The sequence below is a fragment of the Puma concolor genome, chromosome C1, assembly GCF_028749965.1.
Source record: "Puma concolor isolate L17-30 chromosome C1, mPumCon1.1.hap2, whole genome shotgun sequence".
Taxonomy (NCBI): domain Eukaryota; kingdom Metazoa; phylum Chordata; class Mammalia; order Carnivora; family Felidae; genus Puma; species Puma concolor.
Window position 1 is genome coordinate 196,063,625 of NC_141674.1, and position 14,967 is coordinate 196,078,591.

The window sequence follows — 14,967 nt, forward strand, 5'->3', positions numbered from 1 at the left end:
AATGCTTTAAAATTCATTACTGAGCTTCCTAAAAATTCAAGTACTGCATTTTTTGTACTACAGATCTCAAGACATAGATTTATTATCTGGATTATAAAGAATACATTTGCTTACTGGTGAGTTACAATTTTCAATATTTAGTTAACAAATCTGTATATGTATTTTTTTTTTCTTGTGTTTTGTTTCAGTAGATTCTTCAGCTTGTTGTCTCTAACCGAAGAAACATTGATTGGGAACTACTCATTCAGAAAATTAAAAGGTACCACATGTTTTGTTTGGGTGTTTAAATGAGGGAAAATCGGGAAAGATTTGGAATGTTTTTATTTAAATTAATCTGTCTATGGTTGATCTTTTATCCTTAAGCCTACGTTGATCATTGTCTGTAGCATGTATCATTCCCCAGGCAGAGAATGCCATTATCCAAGGCTTTTTTGATTATAAGACGTTAAAAGAATTATATCTTTTGCCTGTGTTGCAAGTTGTTCACAAATATCAATATGTCTGGCTTATTTTTGGATTTTTATTATGATAGCAGCTAAAAAAAATGTCCAAAATTCTCTATCTTAATGAAAATTCAGTCATTTGAATTTAACAGAACTATACTAAAGTAATGATTTTATCTGAGGGAATCCTGCTAATAAGTGATATTTTTAAACTGGTAAATGAAACGCTGGTAAATTCCCAGGTAGAATGAGCGCTAGAGACAAGAGCTTAGGAATGACTCAGTATTGTTAGGTTTTGCGAATAAAATATTGTAACTTCTTCACTGATGCTTCAGTCTTTAGCACCATGTTTAAAGGCTGAGGTTGCCGGTTATTAAAAGAACTGATTTTACATATGCTTTATTGGCATAAGAAAGTAATCCTTCATCTTGCCATGAAATCAAGTTGAATCCATTGATCCTGGGCCTTATGCCTTACATGAAAAATATTAATTTTCGAATTCAGCATCACGATGTGTATTGATTGGAGATGGCAATTACAGGTAATACCTTTTGTTTAATTCCTTAAGATTACCTCTGACTTCAACATACACTCATGTCAAGAAAAGCTATACTTGAAATTTGCCTTCCAAAAATGGAAGACATTTTCTGCCTGGCTGAGAAGATCAATAACATCTCTTAAATCTTTCTTTGGCATTCACATAGTATTTCCTCTCAAGATTATCGGTCTGAAATCTTTTATGCAGTGAAGTTAGTTTTTTTTTTTTTAATGTACTTGGGAAATAGCTAATGTTCAACGACAGATCCTGAAATGCCAGAAGTATGTGAGTGTACATCTGTGAGTGTGAATATTTGTACCAGTTGAAGGAGATGAATGCATTGTCCTCGTTTAATTTTCTCTGCAGTGTGTATTATGAGGCCCTTAATTTATTCATTCCACAAGCACTTACTAAGAGCCTTGGTAATGTGGGTAGTTATTGTGGGAGAGAAGGAAGGGGCAGATGCCACTGTAACCACCCTTCCAGAGTGTAGGCGATATCACATAATATTTTTGCACAAGAGAATGAATTCATTACAATAAATCAGTGTGTTCTAAAAAAAGGAAACTGCATTATTTCAGATATTGAACAAAAATCTAATAGACTAGTCTCAGAGATACAGGAAATATATTGCATTTTTCCTTAGAAATTACTCAGTGGAGTCAGGTATGGAATCCCCAGACAGGACTTAACTATTCCTCCTGGATATTGTAAAACCCTTGGGACTATTCTCTCGTTTTAGGTTTCACTCAGAGTAGTGAATACATTTCATTTTTGGTGCAAAAAAATCTATTTGGTATTTTCCCATCTCACAAAATCTATATAGTATATATTTTATGTGAGAATCTGTTTCCTAATCTGCAGGATCATTTAGCAACTCATTATATTAATTTTGAACATTGGGGTATTTACATGAGTTGGAAAAGGATGATGTTGCTATTTAACCACTAAAAAATGTATTCAATATATTGTTAATAAGAACGAATCTGCTCTGTTGTGATTTTACTGGGTGTTGGAAAAGTGGCATATTACCTCACCTAAAGCCTCTTAGTGCCTACATTTTCTAGGACCATTTTAAAATATACCTAGGGGTGTGTTGACAGACTTTGTGTCATCAACTAGGGTTTATTGAAATAGACTGTTATGGCGTCAGATCAGAATTAAATTTGACTTTTGGGCTCGAAGAGAGTCAGGGATCTGTATCACGGTTTTGCAAATCAAACTTGTCTTGACATTAGTTAATTATTCACTGATTTTTTTCACTGATATCTACAGCACATAAAATAGTGCCTGGAACATAGTAGGAGTTCAACAAATATTTACTTATTTGATAAGTAAATGTTTCATCAGCATTTTTCCTCTGTTACTTTTTTGTTCTTGTTTTTCATGAGATTACACACTGTAAAACAGACATTTGGTACTTTTTTTTTTTCATCTACTCAAAACATTCATTATATCGTCTCTAATTAATAAAAATAATTAATTAGGTAATTAATATCAGGTAGAAAATCAGGCGAACCATGTGTGGAAATTTCTCCAAGTTATATAGAAAAGAATTTTTCCAGTTTTAGGTTAAGATGGAAAGAATTTTTAAAATGTCCCTTTTCACTTTCATCAGCAAGGGAAGGGTGCCAAACTGCAGCATGAGTTTTGCTTTAAGGATGCTTCCTAAATACTACTCCCAAGCTTGACGTTGTTTATTGCTCTTCATGTTTTCAGCCAAGATTTTGCTGCGGCAGTGGGGAGGAGGCCTTCTCTTTCTGTCTCTTTCTTTCCCTCTGTAATCCTAGAAATGATGTCATAGTCTTCTTAAACGCTTTGTTGCTCATCGTGGACTAGTATGACATCATTTCCTAATGTATAGAGAAACTTCTAGAGTCATGATAGTTTTAGAGAATGCTATTTTTTCTTGTCATTTATTTTTATTAATAAAGCTATGGTTTTTTTGTTATTAACTATGTGCTAGATAATTACCCTTAGCCCCTAATGTAGGTTATCTTGTTTTAACTCTCTCCACAATCCTGGGAGGTGGGTATGGTCTCCATTTTATGGATGGATGAACAGAGATTCCAACTGGGCAACCAACACAAGTCTGGCCCAAAGTCCTTTATAGTAACCACAACATACTACCTTTTTTTCCTAGTACATTTTTTGGCTCATAGCCATTTGCTTTAATATTTTATTTATGCACGTGACATATACTGAAATAAGGTTCAAACAGTATGCCTGTAGATTTTCGTTTTCATATGCATAAGGTGGGACTAAATATATCTTCAAATATGTAACATAATCAAATTCTGGTATATTTTATATTTTTAATATATATATTTTTTATTTAAACTGAAGAACTTTATTCTTTAAGGAGGAATGTCAGAGAGAAATTAGGAAGTCTTAAAATAAATTAATCCATAAAGGATTCCTGTGTCATTACGATGAAGACATATTACTGAATTATAGTCCACATAACTAAATGAGCCAGATATCCAAGTGTTAAATAGCATAACTTGATGCAATATTTTGTAAAGCTTTTTTTTAATTGAAATATGGCAGAAGTTTCAAGTGACCAAAAAAACAAACAAACAAACAAACAAACAAACAAACAAGCTGGCAACAGTATGCAGTGTGCAGACACTACCTTCAACCTTAAATACAACTCAGCCAGAAAAATAGCTGAGGACACTAACAATTACAAACGTGTATTAAGATGCTCTACTTGAAAAGCGTATATAGAATAGAACACTTTTGGAGCCCAGTGGGGTGCAGCAGAATAAAACAAAGAAGTAGCCTCAAGGCTCAGTGGTAGCAAAAGATGTATTCCAGGGAGAGAGAATGCACGGAGGAGCTCCAGGAAGAACAGGCAACACTTAGCGCAGAAACCAAAGAAAGTGAACAAGGGGGGAGTATAGACTGATCTCATTTATATTCTAGAGTGTAGGGTAGAGGAAGGGGATTCTTAGAAGGTGTGGATGGAAATAGTGTTCAGTTGTGCCATCTGAAATGGCTACGATTCTACCCCCTTTTGAACTACAAAATAAAAATCCATTCAGGTCAACCCAATACATTGTAAAGGGGACCCTAAATGCCAACTTGAGGAAACCGTTCAGTATTTGATGAGAAGCTGTTGGGTGTATTTTGAATAGCAGACCACTATGACCTAAAGTGTGTTTTCAGGTGACTTAATTTATAGCTCTGTGTGAGATGGAGTTGTGAGTGAAAGTATGTTGAAGGAGGCATCGCTTTGGAAGCTATAATACGGTAATCCAGGAAATAATAAAGGCTCAAAGAGGGCGACTGTCAACACAGTGGGCATAAAAAAGAGGTCATGAAAATGAAAGATGTTTCTGAGCTCAAACTCATAAGCAGAATATAGCAACTGCTTGATTAGTAAGAAGAATGAAAAGCAGAAGGACCCAGTGCTGCCTCTAATGTTGGAATTTGGTAACTGGAAAAAGGAGGGGAGAAAAGTCATGAAAAGCTGCTTGAAACAAGAGGCTCTCTTTCATTTCTGTTGCATCCTAGTCTCTAGCAGACTGTGTAGTATGTAGTGTACAGGCAATAAATATTGACTGAATGAGAGAGGGGATAAAAAGAGAAGGAGCAGGGTTAGGCCACGACGGGCTGGATATGCAGATAGACTGATCTGGTAGTTTGCAGATCATGTAGGGCCAACACTGAGAACAGAAACTGGGGAGACAGGACATGGGTGACATTATCAGGAGAGGAGAGAAGAGGACCTGAGAGAACATTCTTGATAGCACCGACATTTAGGTGGTAGACTAAGTAACAGGAATTGACAAAGTTAAAGGAAGAAATATTTAAAAAAAAAAAAAAAAAAGGACAGGTGAAGTAATAGAAAACAAGGCTAACACTCAAATTATGCGAAAAAGTTGAAGAATGACAATAGGTAAAGGTCTGTTGCATATATTATTTATTTCAGTAATGTTTTCTGTTATAAAAACAATAAACCCACGTTTTATAAAACTTGTAGAATTTGGAAGAGTGTAAAGGAAGTAATAGCCATCCATAATTGCACTATCCAGAGCCTGTGGTTAATATTCTGTTTAACTTTCTTCTTTTCATCTATTGTGTTTAAATTTATGTAACTGGGATCAGAACAATACAACTTGAATTCTGCCTTTTTTTTTTTTTTTTTGCTCAGAGTACTTAAGCATCTCTTACAATATTTTGCCACCTGTGTAATATTCTATCGTGAAGACATTGGATATGTTTATTCCCCTGTGTTTCCCAACCTTTCACTACCATCCTAATGCTGCAATGGAATTGTATTTTACTCCCACATGGTATTTCAAATTATTTCCAAGGGATGTTTCTATAACAAAAGCATCAATGTATTTTGTGTTGTGAAACTTCTGGTCAAATATTATTTGATGGCTCAAAACTAGCCTCACTTTTGTTCCAACCACGGGAATCTAGGATGACATTAGCGCCTGCCATGTGCCAGCCTCTGTGACAGGCACTTTAATCATCACAGTGACTTTAGATTCTGTTCTGTCCACGTAAATGAAGGAGCAGAGACTGTGACAGTTGCACAAGTGTCAGGACTAGTTGTGAATCTCGGTATGACTCCAGACCAGTCAAATTGTTCTTGAGGAGTGAATGAGTACATAAGGATATGAAAGTAATAAGAAAACATGTTCAAGAGGTCCAGAACTCAAAGGCAAGAGAACAGAAAATATATAAGGCAAGGAGGACAGTGACTGCAGTGTGACTTTACTCTTAGTAACCTGGTAAGTCCTAAGCCAAAGGGAGGGCACATAGAGAGAGGGAGGGTGTATATGTAAGCAGAAGGACAAAATTATAGAAAAGGTCCTGAGACAAAGGAGATAAAAAGCACAGACAAGGATTTAGGCTTGGTAAACAAAATTCATGTTCCCTAATAAAAGCAAGAGAAAAGAGAGTGGGACTTTCCTAGTGGTAAAGAAAAGATATTGGGGGCCCTACAGATCCCCTAGAATTCACTTCCGACTAGAGGAAGATCCACTTTTAATCATTCATTGAATATTTATCGAACACCAATACCATGCCCTTTTCCTGCCCTAATGGAACTTTACTTCTAGAGGGGGGAAATAATCAGTGGATGTACAAGTAAAATTAAAAGATTTATTCACGCAGTTATGCAGAGAATGGATGATAAGGTGGTAAGAGTAGACCCAGGGAGATCAGCTCCTCAAACTTTAAAGCAGAGACGAATCCCATTAAAATGCAGATTTGGAATCATTAGGTCTGAGGAGGGACCTGAGAGCCTACGTTTTAACAAGCTCCTGGGTAATGTTGATGCTGCTGGACTGTGTACCATGCGTGGATTGGCAAGAGGTTAGGGGGTGAATGTCCAGGCAAGAAAAGTTAGAAATAACTGGAGCAGTTGTTATGAACAAGTCAAATGTGAGCCCTTCTTTTAGTGTGGCAGCACTGCATACTTCCCCACCTCTTTGGTGGTAAGAGAGAATTGTCTCTCTTGGTTTCTGACTCTTTCAATTCCAGCCAGTTGTTTTATGAAAGATCCATTAAACAAACCACAATGAGCTACTGGCATTTCAATCTTTCTGCCCTATGCTCAATGTTTCTTGTGCCATATAATGAATTCTTATGGCTCAGGTTCAAGGATGTGTTTCCAATATAACACTGTGCCAGTTTCTTAACTCCAGTTCTGTTTCCCTGTTTCATGATTTCTTTGAACTTCTCACCTCCTCTCTGCCTGGATGTTCACCACAGCACCAGCCTGATAAATTCTCTGGTCCCCTCGCACTTGACATACCTCATGCCCCTCTGTGCTTAGTGGCAAAGCTCCTGGATGTCCACATCTCATCTTCTTGCCAACCACATCCCAATACAAACCTTGGGGGACTCTACTTAAAGCCACAGGGGACTACAGGGTATGGAGAATAGTCTCTGATTTAAGGAATGCATTTTTTCCAACAAAATCATTTATCTTTGGTGGAATGTTTTGGTTGGTGGCAGCAACCTGCATTCCTCTGGAGAAAGGATGTGTTTTTTTGCAGATGATTAGAGTGTTCAAAGAGGCTAAGTGTTCACAAGAAGCCTTGACAGACTCTTGAGGGATGTTATCTTTCTGCCTCCACCATGAGTCTCTTAGTCCTCCTCTATAGCTTCAGAAACTTGGGAACATTTGCCTGTTTGGTTCCTTCCACACTACCCTTTGCAGCAATAAAATATCTAAGAAAACAAGAAATCACATAGAAACACCATAAGTGCATATTAAACATTTGTGATGTCCTCACACTTATTAGCATTTATCCTTTGTTTAAATGGTTGCTCCCATCTCTAGGCCATACTGTGACCAGATCTGTGGTCTTTGTCACTGTAATTTTGACATTTGGTGTTTACTTTAACAAGCAAGTAGATGTGAGCAGTGCCATTAGAAACTTTGAATTAAAAATTCCAGTGAAATGCTAGTTTTCATATGAAGAGAAGTCAACTTAAATTGATATCTCTTCAAGAAAAACACTTAGGAGAGGTACCTAAGGAGCAAAGCCATGTCATGGGCATTTTTGCATTCATTATGTTGTCTGCTCAGAAACGTCCTTGATGCATAAGTCAAGATGAAGCTATGAAAATGAGTGTTGGGCATGAGTGTATGTGCGTGCATGTGTTCGTGTGTGTGTGTGTGTGTGTGTGTGTGTGTAACTAGTCTTCCTATAGTGGACATCACTGGTCTTTGCATAGACAAACTGGAATTGGTAAAATACCCAGAATTTGAATACCATGCCTCTGCCTTTTTGCAATTTTATTCAACAGTTAAGAGTCTCAGAGTAGCACAGGATAATCTCTGGTCTTCCTGAAAAATTCTCCTTTTCTTTCTCAAAAAAAAAAAAAAAAAGGAATTGAATCAATCCTCTTTTTTTGTGGATTCCATTTGGGTCTGCCACAGATGGTTTGAATTAACCTTTCTTCAGATTCTCTCCTGGTGTTAATGACTTTGGATTATGACTATTTAAGGCACCAGATGTATATTGGTCCACATCTGGTAATTGTTAAAACAAAGCTACTCTATTTAACACTTACAACCAAAATATATTTCTTTACAATGAATAGGAACTTAAGAGATGATGTTTCTTTTCGGGAAGATCTTATGTTTTATTTCCAATGTGAATAATGTTGCTACTTTCTTTTCCTTAAAAGTATTTTCTTGCTTACTGTAGGATTTTCTCATGGTAAGATTTCATGGTTATATATACAGAATAAGATACATGTAGGCATTAAGGATTCTCTCAGTGCCTAAGAGCAGCTAATTAGCATGATTTTGAGCATAGCTGCAGGTAAATTTGTGATATTCTAGAATCTTAAAAAAGAATAACTAGCCTGCTTTAAGTAGTGGGGACAGAAATCCCTAAAATGATTGACTTTTAAGATTATGCTGGTAGTTGAGGAAATATGACATGCAACATTGAAAAGATTTTAAAATGATACATGAACTCATAGTCCTGAGTAAGTCACATAACTGGTCAGACTTTTCCTCTACAAGATGGGTGGATAGTCCAATAGGTCAAAGGGCAATAATAAATGTAATATATAGTTTAATGTGTACACACATTTTTAGTTGTTTCTTATGATATGCTCACAAAAAGGTCCAAGACATAGACTTTGGTTTATAAAATTATTGAAATAATACAACCAGTGAGGAAGTAGCATTTAGACTTTGAGAAAGAACTTATTTCTGTACCACTTTTTAAGTGCTAGAAAGCATGTGACCTCCCAAAGCTCACAACAGTCTCTGGAATGGGAATGGCAGATCTTGTTATATTTATTACAGATAGGATATCTGAAGTTTGGAGAGTGCAAATGACCTACCCAAGTCCCTCCACTAGAAAACAGTAGATCTTTGGCCCATAACCTTGCTCTAACTCTAAAGCTTTTACTTTCTACTAAGATGTAGCCAAAGCAGATAAATGAGTATATCATCCCAAATATGGAATATTTTAATAATGCACTGACTTGACTGCTAAAATAAAGAACACATTTCCAAGGTAGCCCTGGCCTGCAGTATTGCTCTGCTCTCCCAAAAGACTCCTGCCCTTTAGAGTACTGGATTAATATGGCATGGAGCTCAGTAAATACTAGTAAAAATAGCAGTTATTACTGAAATGGCTTTATACTTTTCAGTATGAAAAAGAGATCAGACTAAATATATCACAGAAAATGTAATCTTAATGATTTAAAAAGCATTTGCCAGAGGGATGGATTAATAAGAATCCATTGTTTAGTTTCAAGTTTCACAGAATTTTAAGCAAGTGGTAAGTAACTCAGCAAGAATCTCAGATCACAAAGAAAATGATTAAAGCCTCAGAAAATCAGATCTATGGAGAAATATTTGTAAAAGCAGGCATTTTGATTTGCCTATTTTTAGGACAATTATGAGAGCTAAGAAAGAAGAAGCTGGAAGCTACGGATCCCAATTCTGATCTCAGATGTAGAAAGAGGAGGGTAGCATATATAAAGAAAATTATAACCTCAGAGGTCATTGAGTAGGGCTAGGGCTGAGGTTAGGTGTGTTGAGGCAGACAGCAACAGGTACGGGTCCACTGAGGACATTGTCATTGTGGAGACCTAGCTCTCCCCCAAATTCTCCTTTCTACCATCTTCATCCTGGTTCTCATAGCTGTCAGGGTTGCTGAAATGCTTTTATCTTGTCTTCCTGCCCCGAACGCCATCACCCCATTAATCGCCTAAACAAACTGTTAACACAAACTTTTCTTTGGCTCTTGTTTGTTTTCTTGAGTTGTGCTAGCCAATAAGTATGGTAGCAGCTAGCTACTTGCAACTATTTAAATCTAGGGGCGCCTGGGTGGTGCAGTCGGTTAAGCGTCCGACTTCAGCCAGGTCACGATCTCGTGGTCCGTGAGTTCGAGCCCCGCGTCGGGCTCTGGGCTGGTGGCTCGGAGCCCGTTTCCGATTCTGTGTCTCCCTCTCTCTCTGCCCCTCCCCCGTTCATGCTCTGTCTCTCTCTGTCCCAAAAATAAATAAAAACGTTGAAAAAAAAATTTAAAAAAAAAATCTAAATTAATTAAAATGAAAATAATTAAAATTTCACTTCCTTAGTCATACTAACCACATTTCAAGTGCTCCATAGCCACATTATTTTTATAGAACATTATCTTCTATAGTACACTTCCCTAATGAGATAACTTTCATTGGAGAGGGCTGATCGGAAGCATAACCCACGCCCCTCACCGAAGCATCCAAAGCCTACATTGACCTCTCCTTATCCCTCACTACCCTTGGCACATACCCTGCACTCCACACATTTTTCTCCTCCTCTTCCTCATCATCATTACTACAATGATAATCAAAATATTAATAGTCCTTATTTATTTAATCTATATTATGTGCTAAGTACATACAGTTCAGAAGACGAAAAGGGGAAGAGGGAGGAGGAGGAAGAGAAGAGGAGGAAGAAGAAAAAGAAGAACGCTGCAGATAGGATTTTTAAATCCCCAATTCACAGAAGAGGTTTAATGAAGTATATTCACCAAAGATAAATTGCTAATGGTTAGTGGAGCTCGAAGGAAACCCAGGTCTGTCTGTTCTCATAGCCAAGTGTTTTACTCTGTACCAATGATTCTTAACCAGAGACAATTTGCCCATGCTGCCGGAGGTCTTTTGGAAATGACCTATTTAAATTAGATCTTTTTAACTCAGAGAAACTTTCCTCTGGCTTCCTTTTTTTTGCTATCCCTGCCTCTGTCCTATATTTAGGAGATTCCTATTGACAAATGTTGGACTTACTGGATTGATCTGTCTTAATTGCCTTTTTTCTTTACATATTTTTAAAATCCCTTTTTCTATATTCAAGACTTTTTTTTCTTATCAGCTGAATTATTATTTGCCTTTAGCCCTACCAATTCTATTTTTAATTAATTCATGAACTACTTATTTGGGAAATCACATATTAATTTCCAGAAACTTTTTTCTTACCCTCTATCTGATACTTTTCTAAAATTCATTTTTGGAAGGAAGTTCATTTTTAAAGTGTGCAATATTCTTTCAAATCTCTCTGAGAAAGACAATTGTAAGTTCTCTTGTTTCCTGAACCATCTCTATTTCCTCAGGAGTCATTTCTAAAAATATTTTGCTTGTTCATGCTGCTGGTGTTTCTCAAAGGTCTTGATTTGGAGGACTTTTGTTTGTTTGTTTTTATGTATGAAGAACTAGGCTGAAGATGATAGGTAGCTGCTGTAAGTTTCCTCTGCAGTTGTGCAGATATGTACGTCCGCTCACCATGAAAGCTGATTGCAAAATGCTGGGTAAATGGGCAGAGTTTGTCAGGAAGCAGGTATCCCAGGAGAAGCACAGAAATGTAACCAGCACATTAGCAGGTTACAATCCCTACAATTGTTCCAGTTCTGCATAGATTTATCTGTATTAGACCTGGTTCTAAAACTGATCACTTGCTTTTATTAAAGGCTAGTTCTTGGTTTCACCATTGGGGGCAAAAGCTTCTCCTATCAGCTAAAAATGTAATAGCAAGGGGAAGAAGAATAAATAGAAAGGGTCCCTATTGTTCTGAATACATTTCTTAATGAAGAGCCATGATTTTAGTCTCACAGCTTCCTAGGACCCTGTATTTGAAGACTCTAAGCTTGGGGTTTCTCCAGGTTCTTCTGTTAACGCAGGGGCTCCTAGCAGCAATTTTTCTCTTTCTTTCTTTATCTTCATTCTAGGGTATCTTCAGAACGGTTTTGCTAGGGCTACATCATTTTCAACATTTTTATTATTTTAATAACAACTAGAGAAAGGAGAAGGGTGTGATAACTCCTCCATTACCGATCATGTTTAATCTTCTTTACCATGTAATTTCATAGCATCAGTCTAAGTTTGTACTCTTTTGCACTTGTTATTCCAGTGTTCTATCTTTACTGTTTACTAGCCAGTTGGAAAAAAATATTTCCCTTTCTTGGGCCTTTTTCTTTCTGTAAAATAAAGATAACATCTTATTTTCTGGGTTGAGATGGAACATATGAATGCATGTTGAAAACTATAATGTAGAATACAAATATAAGCTATCTTTACATAAAAGATTTTGTCATAGGTCCTGAGTAACAAATAATGCAAACTTGAATGGCCATTGTTACAAGAAAACCCTTTCCCTATGCAATAGGAATTGCAAGGCGATGCCAGTTTGACACTATAACTATGCAGTGCAGAAGAAGCAGAAGTTATGCATCAATAGAAATAATTAAATAAGCAGTTGTTTATTGATATATTTTACACCTAAGGGAAAAACAAAGATAAAAGCAGACCAAGAATGTGGTTGATATACTATAGCTCATTTAAAACAAATTTGAATTTTTGGTTTGGCAAAGAACATATGACTTAATGTTGTGTGATCCCTTTTGATTGGCAAAATTAAGAATGTGAATATTTATGGTAATAATGAGTATAATTTAGTGCTGTTAATTAGCTGCCACAAAAATATTACTGACTTAATATGGCTTCAGTTAATTGAGGGTTTCTGCTCTGTCAGTCAAGTTGAGACATGAAGCACCAGTAAAAGGAAAATGAAGAAAATGAGAATAACAGTAAAGTGGCTTACTCGGAAAAGTTGCGGAAATGTTAACAGAAAATTAAATGTAGAAAGAAAGTTAAGAGTCCCAGCAGCCTTTGATTTCAACCTACTGAGAACCATTTGTGGAAAATTGATGAAAGGAGTTTTTTCCTTAAATTATTAAATCCAGCATCTTATTGATAGCTTTTATTCTTAGAAACAAAATGAAAACACATCAAACAGACAAAACAAAATAAATCAATGTGAATGTACGCTGAGTGATGCATGTATGATTCACTATCTGACAGCTATTTATTCTCATTTTCTGCATGTAGTTATTACATTCTGAAGCTGAATGTCTGTAGAGGATAAGTCACCAGCCATAGTTAAATGTTAATGGATCCAGTGACATAATTTAAATTCAAGGCCTCATCCAAAGGAATGTGAATAAAATGCATTTGTTTGGCTTTTTATGACCACTATTAAAAGTAAAGGAAATGAAACCATAAACAACTATGCTCAAATATTGGCCTAGCTGAGGCTGTTTTGTAGCAGTATAAAGCCATATTTATTGATGGGGAAGCTCTGTTTAACTTACCCAGTCTATCTAGATTATAATTGAGGTTAAAAAATGTATGTAGCGACGTAGACAAAATGTGGAATACTAATTCAAAATGAGTTCATTCTGATGTGTTTTAATTTTCTGTTGTTGTAAAGGGCAGGTACCATTTGTAAGTGTTATTTGTTCCTACTCCATCTCTAAGGCCTTAGCCCGTAGTTAATGTGGTGCAGATTACTTTTGCCCCCAATATTGATTATCTCTTCCTTCCTCAGTAATAATAGGACCCCTGCTATTTGGAGGGTTCGTGGTCACATGGACAGTCAGAATAAGATCCAGAATTCCAGCCTCCCTGACAACAGGTGTAACCATATGACTCAGTTCCAGCCAATAAGATATGAATTCCAATTGTGTGTGAAACTTACATTAAAAGGAAGGAGTGCGCTCTTCATCACTCTTTCTTCCATTCTTATGGTAGGAATTCAGAGGTGATGCCTAGAATTTCTGTAAACATTTTGAATATGAGATAACTTTGTAACGAATTTTTATTGTTTAAGCCACTGTTATTTGGACTTCCTCCATGACTTACCATCATTTGTATGACAATTTTACAACTTAAAGTTACTTTCAAAGGCTCTGAAATGTCATTTTATCAAGTGCCATTGTTATTTATACAAAAACATTTATATTAAAATTGTTAGTTAAAGGGATGCCTAGCTGACTTGTAAGGCATGCCTCTCTTGATTTTGGGTTCGTAAGCTCAAGCCCCACTTTAGATGTAGAGCTTGCTTAAAAAAAAAAAATTGTCACCTAAAACATACTGGTCGAATCTGTTACCAAGTCCTGTCAATTCTACTTCGTAAACATTTTCCAAATCTATCCATTTCATCCATATCCCCAAGGACTACATTAGTTTCCCATTACCCCTGATCTTGACAACGGCGATAGCTGCCTGCATCAATTCTTCCTCCAATAAGCCATTATACATATAGTAACTGGTGCCATCTTTTAAAAATGCAATCTAATCATGATATTCCTGTGTTTAAAGCCATAAGTATTCATCATAAAGTCAGGAATCTATAAACTGTGCTATAAGCCTATCCATGATCTGGCTTCTGTCTGACTCTCCAGGACCATCCTGGGTTTATTTCCTTGGGGCTATTGCACATATTTCTATTCTCTTTGCCTGGAACACTCTTTCTATGCTCCTCCTCTCCTGCTTTACTCTCACTTCGTCTACCCCTCTACTTAGATAAGTCCTGTTCACTGGTTAGGTCTGGGATTTCCCAGGTAAGCCTTCTTGCATCCTCTGGCCTAACAGGTCTGCTCATTACATTCTCTATGGCGCTCTGCTTTTCTTTCGCTTGTATTCATCCGTTGAATGTATGTCCTCCCCACAAGACTGGAACCTCCATGACTGTATGTCTCATTCCTAACCAGAATCCCAGAATCTGCTGAGAGGACTGATTCAGAGTAGGTGTTCAAACAACAATGCTGACTGACAGAATGATCCTTTATTCTCTTCACTTTCCTTGAAAAGTATACCTAATATCTCATCCAAAGTTCCACTTATCAAAATCCCATCCATCTTCTGGATTATTAAAACCATTTATGTCCTCTCTTCTTCTAATTAGATATTTACTTTATTTCCACCCCTTTGCTATGACTTTATATTTTAGAAGCGTTTTAAATTTGCAATAAAATTGAAAGTACAGAGGTTTCCCATAAACCCACTTCCCCCACACATGGCCATCCACCCCTATTATCAACATCCCTCACCAGAATGATACATTGTCCACCAACGATGAACATTGGCAGATCATAATTCACCGAAAGTCCATAGCTTACCTTAGGTTTCATTCTTGGTGTTTGACAAAAGTATAATGACATATATCTACGATTA

General features: G+C 36.6%; 1 protein-coding gene across 24 annotated transcripts in view; it reads left to right on the forward strand.

The window, feature by feature from the left end:
* The window catches only part of MAP2 (microtubule associated protein 2), a 141,275-nt gene that overhangs the window by 402 nt on the left and 125,906 nt on the right, over nt 1-14,967 (forward strand). For all 24 annotated transcript variants that reach the window (XM_086719490.1, XM_086719493.1, XM_086719500.1 and 21 more), the window contains exon 2: nt 192-259. The gene's annotated coding sequence lies outside the window, so the exon portion shown is untranslated. The remainder of the gene's footprint in view (nt 1-191; nt 260-14,967) is intronic.